Raw genomic sequence first — 8,527 nt, forward strand, 5'->3', positions numbered from 1 at the left:
TCTCCTCCGGGACATGTATAGAGTTAGGCATAGTTGACCTTAGACTTGGGACTATGTATTTAAGGATTTCCACGACTCACCATTGCATTGATTAGGAAGCATAATAGATTGTTCTTGCACTTGAAACAATTGTCCTTAGCGCAGCATTATCCAAGTACCCCATCTTTATTGATTGCCTTACCTCCTTCTTTACTCGTGGTCTCTTACTTGTTGTTTTTACTTTTGAGAATTGAATCATTGTCACACTTATCACTATTGATCTTTTACATAGCTAAGAAGTGGATTAAGTGTTTTTATTCCCTACTCCCTGTGGATTCGATACCCACTCATCCGAGATGATTACTTCGACAAAACAGTGCACTTGCGGGATATACGCAAGGGGACCTTGTCAAGTTTTTGGCGCCGTTGCCAGGGAGTAGGCGTTTAGAGATACTTTACACTTTGTTTTCTTAGCTATTTCACCATACATTCTATTTCATATCTTCTTATTCTATCATCGTTATGATTTCTTTTTCTTTCTTTTTGGGTGGAGTTCCAGGTTATGACCCGAGGGAATCCCTCAATATTGATTGAAAGAGATCCTGAGCTTGAACGTACACTTAGAAGAAAAGGGAAAGAGCTTGTGCAAGAACAGTCAAATTTAGCTGATTTGGAAGTTGAAGGATCTGAAAACATGGCAGAACAGAATGAGCAACAGTGGACATTATCTGATTATTCCAGACCTTCAGTGTTAGGGACACCATCGAGCATTGTGCGTCCCCCGATTACAGCTCAGAACTTTGAGTTGAAGCCGACATTCATCCACATGTTGCAGCAATCCATACAGTTCAATTGTTTGGCCGATGAGGATCCAAACAGTCATATAGAGAGTTTTCTTGAGGTGTGTGATATGCAAAAGATAACAAAGTGATGGATGATGCCATCAAGTTGAGAGCTTTCCCATTTCCCCTAAAGGGGAGAGCAAAGCAGTGGCAACACTCATTACCTAGAGCATCGATTACCACATGGGAGGAGATGGTAGAAGCTTTTCTTGCCCGTTATTTCCCTCTCGGAAAAATCAGCAAAGCTTAGGAATGAGATCTCATCCTTTGTTCAGTTAGAATTGGAGTCTCTATTCGAGACATGGGAAATGTTCAAGGAACTCTTGAGAAAGTGCACGCAACACGGATTTCCGAAGTGGATGATTGTTCAGACCTTTTATAACGGTTTGAATCCAAGTACAGGGCAACTCTTGGATGCGACAGCAGGAAGTACCTTAGGTAGCAAGAGCCCAGATGAGGCCCATCAGTTAATTAAAGAAATGGGGCTAAACAGCTACCAATAGAATGCTAGGGAGAAGAAAAAGGTGGCCGGTCTCCATGAAATAAATGCGGTAACTTCATTGGCGGCTCAAGTGGAAAATTTGAGTAAGAAGTTAGATCTTCTAATTTCAAATAGAGTGGCGGCCATGACTAATTGCACAGGATGTGGTGGAGGACATGCTGCCTCTGATTGCCCTATCTCTATCAGTGATGTTTCTTCGGTGGAGAATGTTGATTTTGCAGGGGAAACCCATATAGCAATACCTACAATTTGGGTTGGAAGAATCATCCCAATTTCTCATGGAGTAATCAGGGTCCACAAAAGGCCATGGGGCCACCGGGTTTCCAACAACAACAACAAGCACCTTGACACGTCCGAATATGCGTGTGTGTACCGCAAGTGCACGGGTGTCGAAGTAATAAATACCCGGTGAGTCGGGTAGTCGAATCCACAGGGAACAGGGCTACTAGTACTAACTTCTTCTCTGCTATCTAGCCTAATGATAATGGGATAGTGTGGTGATCTAATGTACGAAGAGATAAACACCGGAGACGAATAAGCAAGGGTAAAATGGAAGGAGAATCTCAATCAGTAAAAGTGGGGTATTCGGGCAATGCTCCCCCTAGGATTCAGGTATTAGGTACCGGATAAGCAAAGTGTTTCTATGATGAGTAAGTTAAGTCGTGGAAATCCAAACATAATCGGGTCTATCTCTAGATCACCGATACTAGTCCCCTACGAGGTCCCGGCGGAGAAATCACTCAATCTCAACACCTCACACCACACATGACCGCAAAGCACTCTAGGGATTCCAAACTGTGTATCCAATTCCTAAAGATTGATCCAACTCTAATTCCCGGTGAAGGATCCTAACCCCCTACAAGGTCACGGCAGAGAAATCGAGCAATCTCACGCCTCCCACCAAATATGGTTGCATAGAGCTTAGGGAATGGAGATAGAATACACCAATCGGAGGGGAAAGGGGACACTTCACTATCTCATGACTCACCCTCTCAACCCTGTTCAATCTTGCGGTTCTAACCCTAATGGAGATCTCTCTCCCACCAAGGCAACAAATCATGCAAACCAAATAACCATAAGATCAATAAGGCAAGCAAGCATTAAACAAACAAGAATGAAACTTAATCAAACTCGGATTAAATAGAAACACAAAGCAAATCCACAAAAGATGAGAATCCTAGGGTTCACAAGCCCAAATACCCTCTAGGGTTTTAGCCCTCCATGTAGCAACATACAAAACACACCATCAATGAATGAAAGTACATTAAAACCATAGAAATAAACCCCCTTATATATGAACTGATGGCCTTGAGGAGAGCTTCGACGTCTTGAAGGACCCACTCCGAAGCTAGGTTCACCGATGGCTTCCTTGATGCTATGACGGAGGAGGAATCGATCAAAGTTGGTGACGAAGCGCCTCCAAAGCCGCAAAGACCTCCTCTCCAAACCCTAGCCGTCTCACCCCTCAAGAGCCGCACAAAAGATGAGAAAGAATAGGGCAAAACGGCTATTTATAGGCCTTAGACAGCGTCTGTCACGCGCCCCCACGCGCCCATGTGGATTTTCCACGCGCCCGCGCGGAATTTCCACGCGGCCGCGTGAACATGTCCGGGCACACGTCCATGTGGTAGGCTATAAAACTTTTCTTCATCGACGTATCTTTGAGAGGTCTTGCAATCTTCACAAAGAGAAGGAATATGAAGATGTGGCTGCCTTTGTGCCCTTCCAAATGGTATATTGACTTGAATCTTCTTGGAAGTTGGCACACATCTCCACGTTTATCAACTCCTCTTGTGTCTTGGTCCTTGAATTGAACAAGAACTCCCAACATTGTGTCTTTATAGCCTATCTTTGCTTCCTTTTTACTCTTCAAGGCATTCACAACCTATATGCATAAAAGAACACCAAATACACAATATGAGACATAAACCATGGTAAAAATGATGCTCAATGCATGTAAAACATATATAGAAATATGTCTACTCAAGCACTTATCACACCTCAAGTGGAAAATAGAGTCTAAGGTTTGGAAACCCGAATGAATGACTTAGAGAAGCACTTGACTAGATTTCTGCAATCTACAAGTACAAGGTTTGAATCAGTTGAGGCTACACTTCGCAACCACACAGCCTCTTTGCATAACCTTGAAAATCAGGTGGGGCAAATTGCAAAGTATCTTTCTGAAAGGTCACATGGAAGCTTGCCGAGCAATACAGAAACCAACCCTAGAGAGCATGTGAAGGGGATCACTTTGAGAAGTGGTCGTGAGGTTGAAGGTAGGCTTCCGATTGAGAAGCCAAAAGAACATGCACCCGAGGTTATAGAGGTAGAAGACTGGACAAGCAAAGAGAAAGAGGTGGCACCCCCACCTTTCAAGCCAAGAATCCCTTATCCCTCTAGATTGAAAAATGACCAAAAGGATGAACAGTAGAAGAAGTTCCTGAAAGACTTGTTGACTAACAAGAGGAAGTTGAAGGAAAGTACTTCAGTGATTTTGGATGCTTCATGCTTGGTGGTATTGCAAAAGAATATGCCGAACAAGAAGAAAAACCCGGGAAGCTTCATCATTCCGTGTAATATTGGCAATCTAGGTAAGGAAATGGCATTGGCGGACTCAGGGGCTAGTATCAACGTCATGCCATACACTTTCTTTCAAAAGCTAGGCTTGGGTGAGCCTAGGCCTACTCGGATAACTTTACAACTAGCGGACCGAATAGTATGACATACGAGAGGCATCATTGAAGATGTGCTTGTTAAGGTGGACAAGTACATTTTTCCGGTTGACTTTGTAGTGCTAGACGTCGATGAGGATGCCGATGCGGATGTACCTTTGATACTTGGGTGACCGCTCTTGTGGACTTCCAAAGCATTGATTGATATGGACGGCGGAGAGCTCACATTGAGAGTTGGAGATGGCAAGCTCACATACCGCCTTGCTGAAGCCATGTGACATTCTCTTGATTTCGATGATACTTTATACTTTCTAGACACTATTGATGAGATTGTTGATAAATACATGCAGGAAATGTTCAATCCGGATCTGTATGAAGGTTTGTTCGACCAAGAGGAGGGGCATGAAGATGTAATGATGCTTGGATCGACGGAAGAAGTACCATCTACCCCGGGGATCCTGAAGAAGGTGCTCCAGAAAATGAAGAGGGCTAGGAGACGCCACCGAAAACACTCCAAGGCTGTTGGAGACGTCCGTGAATAGAAGGAGTTGGATGAATCATTGCTAGGTGGTCCCAAGCCTGATAATACACCCTCTGCTTTCAATAGATTGTGCTCATCATGCGTTCAAGTCATGGGTAAGCGGGCAACCGTCATCTATGAACCCCCGTGAGGTAAGACAAGTTACGCCAAGCTTAGAGACGTTAAACAAGCGCTTCTTGGGAGGTAACCCAAGTGTTTACTGTTTTTCTTAGCTGAATAATGTAGTGTTCTGCATGAATAAATTGTGGAGTGTTGGTGTCTTAATTTTTAGATGCTTGTGCAGCAATTTTATTGTGGGTTTTAAAGTCATAGTGTGTTTTCATGTGGAATTGGCGAAGTTTGGTCGTTTGAGCTCTATTTCATGTTTTTCACTGGTTAAATTTGCATAATAGGGCAGGCTCTGAGTGTGTAAACATGTTCAAAGATTTTCTGCAGAGCCTGCAGGTTTTTCTAAGGCATCCAGTGAAAACGCACGGGCGTGTGGAATTTTCACACGCCCGTGTATATGTATTGCGAGCTCATCCAGAGAAGGTACAGAGGCGTGTGGCTGCCCCTGTGAACGACCATGCGACTATCATACGCCCGTGTGTAATTTCCTCACGGGCCTGTGAATTCCTGCAGAGTTGGGCGGATTATCCCGAGAGCACACAGGGGCGTGGAGTAGCCCCTGTGGGTGACCTTGTGAACCACACATGGGCGTGGGTAATTTCTACACGCCCGTGCGAAATTCTGTAGAGGAGTTTCCTCCATCCTGAGAAGACACAAGGGCGTGTGGCTGCCCCTGTGATGTGGGCATGTGAATGTCCACGCCTGTGTGAAATTTCCGCACGGGCGCGTAGAACACTTGGCAATTTTCTCAGATGTTCAGGGAAGCCACAGGGGACGTGCGGCTGCCCCTGTGGGTCGGGCGCACGGGCGTGGGTATTTTTCGCACGCTCGTGTGAGTGCAGTCAGAGTCAAAGGAGTGATTTCCGAGAGCACACAGGGGTGTGTGTACGCCCCTGTGGCTCTCTTGTAATGAGGCGCACGGGCATGGGCAATTTCCACACGCCCGTGTGGATGCACAGAACGGCAAGGGGCGCAAGTTCTTTTTAAATAAGACTAGTTTCTCTCTTTCTTCAAGTCCTCTATTCATCTGAAAAAATTCTCACATCATTCTCCGACTTCATAGCACCGATTTCATAGGATTTTTGTGAGTTTTTCCGGCCGGTTCTTCATTTTCTCATCCCATCTCGTCGGTAAGCCCTATTTATCATTTTCTTTGCCAATTCATGGTTTCCATCGATTAATTTAGTGAAAAATGCTACGTCTCTTCAATTCGAAAGATTATTTGTGTTTTAGAACGAAGTAAAAGTGATTTCACGGTGCGTTGTTGGATTTTTAAGGCGCGGCCGTGCGGGTTTCACGCCCCATGGATCTACACGGGCGTGTGGAAATTCCACACGACCGTGTGGATTTCTGCAGCATTGGCTAATCAACCTGTTTGATCGATTGTATTTTAAATTTTGCAGACTATGGCACCTCGGTCAAAGAAGTAGACGGAGAAGCGGCCACGTGAGTCATCTTCCTAGCCTGAGGGCATGAGTTTCACTATTCCTGAGCACCAGGTTCGTTTTGATAGGTTGTCGAGAGTTCGGTTTGGACTAACTCGATTCCTAGATACGAGCATACTGAGAGATCTACAGTATGGAGATGAGTTTGCAGACGAGGTCAAGGATCTCGTATCAGTAGGTGGTTGGAGGCGGTTATTGACAATTAAAGAGCCAGCCATCCGAGAGCTCGCATTAGAGGTATTATCATCATTTGAGTTTGATAGATCCTACGCGAGCTTCGACAGTGTTGACACTATTCAGTTCAGAGTATTTGGACACCACCATAGTTTGAGTATCACTCAGTTTTCTGTTCTGCTCGGCTTGTATGAGGAGGCATTCACAGATACAGAGGAGTATGCTCAGTTACCGACTGATTATCCTGGAGCCTTGACCCCGCAGAGAGCTTACAGAGTGCTATGTGGTCAGGGACAGTATGAGCCGGGGGTGTCCAAGGCCATGTGCCTTTCCTGACCTGCATACAGATATTTACATGCCATCATGAGTAGGTCGGTGAATGGCCATGGTGATAGCACTGGTGTTCTTAGCCGACAGGAACTTCTGTATTTGTACTCGATGGTGCAGCGTGTACCGATTCACTTAGGACACATCATGGCAGAGTACATCAGACATCAGGGGCATTATGCTAGACTGGGAGCGATCTTTTCGGGCCCTTACATCACGAGATTAGTATTGGGCATAGGTCTCTTGGACGCGATTCGCGGGGCCGAGAAGACGAGTATACCTGCTCCACTAAGCCTAGAGACAATGAGGTTGATGGGCATGGTGCGCAGGGTTCGGACAGGGGTTTTTGCTTTAGTGCTACCAGCTCCAGAGATAGTCAAGGATGAGGTTGATGAAACCGTGGTACCTCAGCCCGCTCTTGAGCCTCAGCCAGCACCGATAGAGACCGAGGCACCTCCAGTGGCAGAGGAAGCATCCCCCGTGCGTATGTTTTCACCATCTCGAGCTCATGATCATTTTGAGAGGCTAGAGAGCGCTTTTAGGGTGATACGGACATAGGTCGTTCAGCTGCGAGCAGAGATTTCAGAGATCAGGGTAGCACAGGCTGTTCAGTACACAGAGTTCATGGCACATTTCGACGTATTACAGCAGATCTTAGAGCGAGACGTCGCCTCCTCATTTGTCTTGCGACCGAGGACTTCTCAGCCCCCCTCGGCATCTCCTGCACCTCCATCGCCTACCCCGACACCGGTGGACCCACCATGTGCATCTTCACCAGCAGCAGCACCGAAGCCCGAGGGTGACACCGACACTTGAATTTATTTTATTTTACCTTTATGCACTTTATTTTTAGACTTTTTCACTCATAAAGGATTCTCCTTATGAGTTTATTTGTATTTTGCATCTCGAGTTGTATTCATTTCTTTATCTTTTATATACTCGAGTTATTTTTGTTTTATTGAGCTTCACTGAACCCCCTCGTGTATGCGTGCAGATGGTCTTGTCATCTTGGGAATTGAGACTTTGTCATGGGCACTGCCAAAGTGCTTTGGCACTTGGCCATGTGAGCTTCACAACCCATCGGAACATTACTCCCAAGGACTTAACTCCATCAAACGCGACACTAGGAGTCAGGGGAGTATTGTTTTGATTGCTTCTCCCACATATATTCTTCATTAATATATATTTTGAGTAAGCTTGAATATGTACATTGAGGACAATGTACAACTTAAGTGTGGGGGGGAGTTTCATAATGCACACATCCTTTTTATTGTTCTTGATTGACATACATGCTCACATAGCCAATGGTGGTTCACCTTAGTTACAATGATTGTATTCTTGAGTTTAGGAGAAATTTTAACATTGAATGTTTTCAGGCTCTAGTTCTTGCTTGAATTTCTAGGAATTTTTACCCGATTTACACTCAGTGCACTACTCACTCTTTAAACTCTATTGGAAACTGATGTTCGATGTTAAAGGGACTAGTTATAGTTGTTTCTTGTGTTAAATTCTGAAAAAAAATACAAAATAAACAAAATAGTTTTATTATTTATTTGTGTTTGTTGGGTGGAAAGAGCTACCACCTATGAAGTATGAAGCTACTCTCATAAGTCGGATACTAGCTATGCCCTAATGAGAGAAAGAGCTATCTTATAGGATGAGTGAAAGCTACTACTCCGGTAGAAAGAGCTACCACGTCGAAAGTGTGAAAGCCACCTTAGCGGCCGCTTTGGAAAGGGCTACCTTAGAGGATGTGTGAAGCTACTACCATCTTTGAAATTGTTGTCACTTTTGTAGATAAATAAGTCCCTTGTACTTAGAACTTTGAGGAGTATACCTTGGGTTGTTTTGAGTGAGTTCACACACGTACACGATTTTGGGTTTGTTGTCCTTTTTTATTCAAGTTTTTAGCTAGAGCTTTGATTTTTTGTATTTAA

At 44.6% G+C, this 8,527-nt stretch overlaps 1 non-coding gene across 1 annotated transcript; it reads right to left on the reverse strand.

Moving 5' to 3' along the window:
- Window positions 1-1,063: 1,063 nt before the first annotated feature.
- Window positions 1,064-1,170, reverse strand: LOC120253909. The gene has a single exon (XR_005534456.1). It is a non-coding gene; the product is annotated as a small nucleolar RNA R71 (small nucleolar RNA).
- Between the last annotated feature and the right edge of the window lie 7,357 nt (window positions 1,171-8,527).

This window comes from Dioscorea cayenensis, unplaced genomic scaffold (assembly GCF_009730915.1).
Source record: "Dioscorea cayenensis subsp. rotundata cultivar TDr96_F1 unplaced genomic scaffold, TDr96_F1_v2_PseudoChromosome.rev07_lg8_w22 25.fasta BLBR01000239.1, whole genome shotgun sequence".
NCBI lineage: Eukaryota > Viridiplantae > Streptophyta > Magnoliopsida > Dioscoreales > Dioscoreaceae > Dioscorea > Dioscorea cayenensis.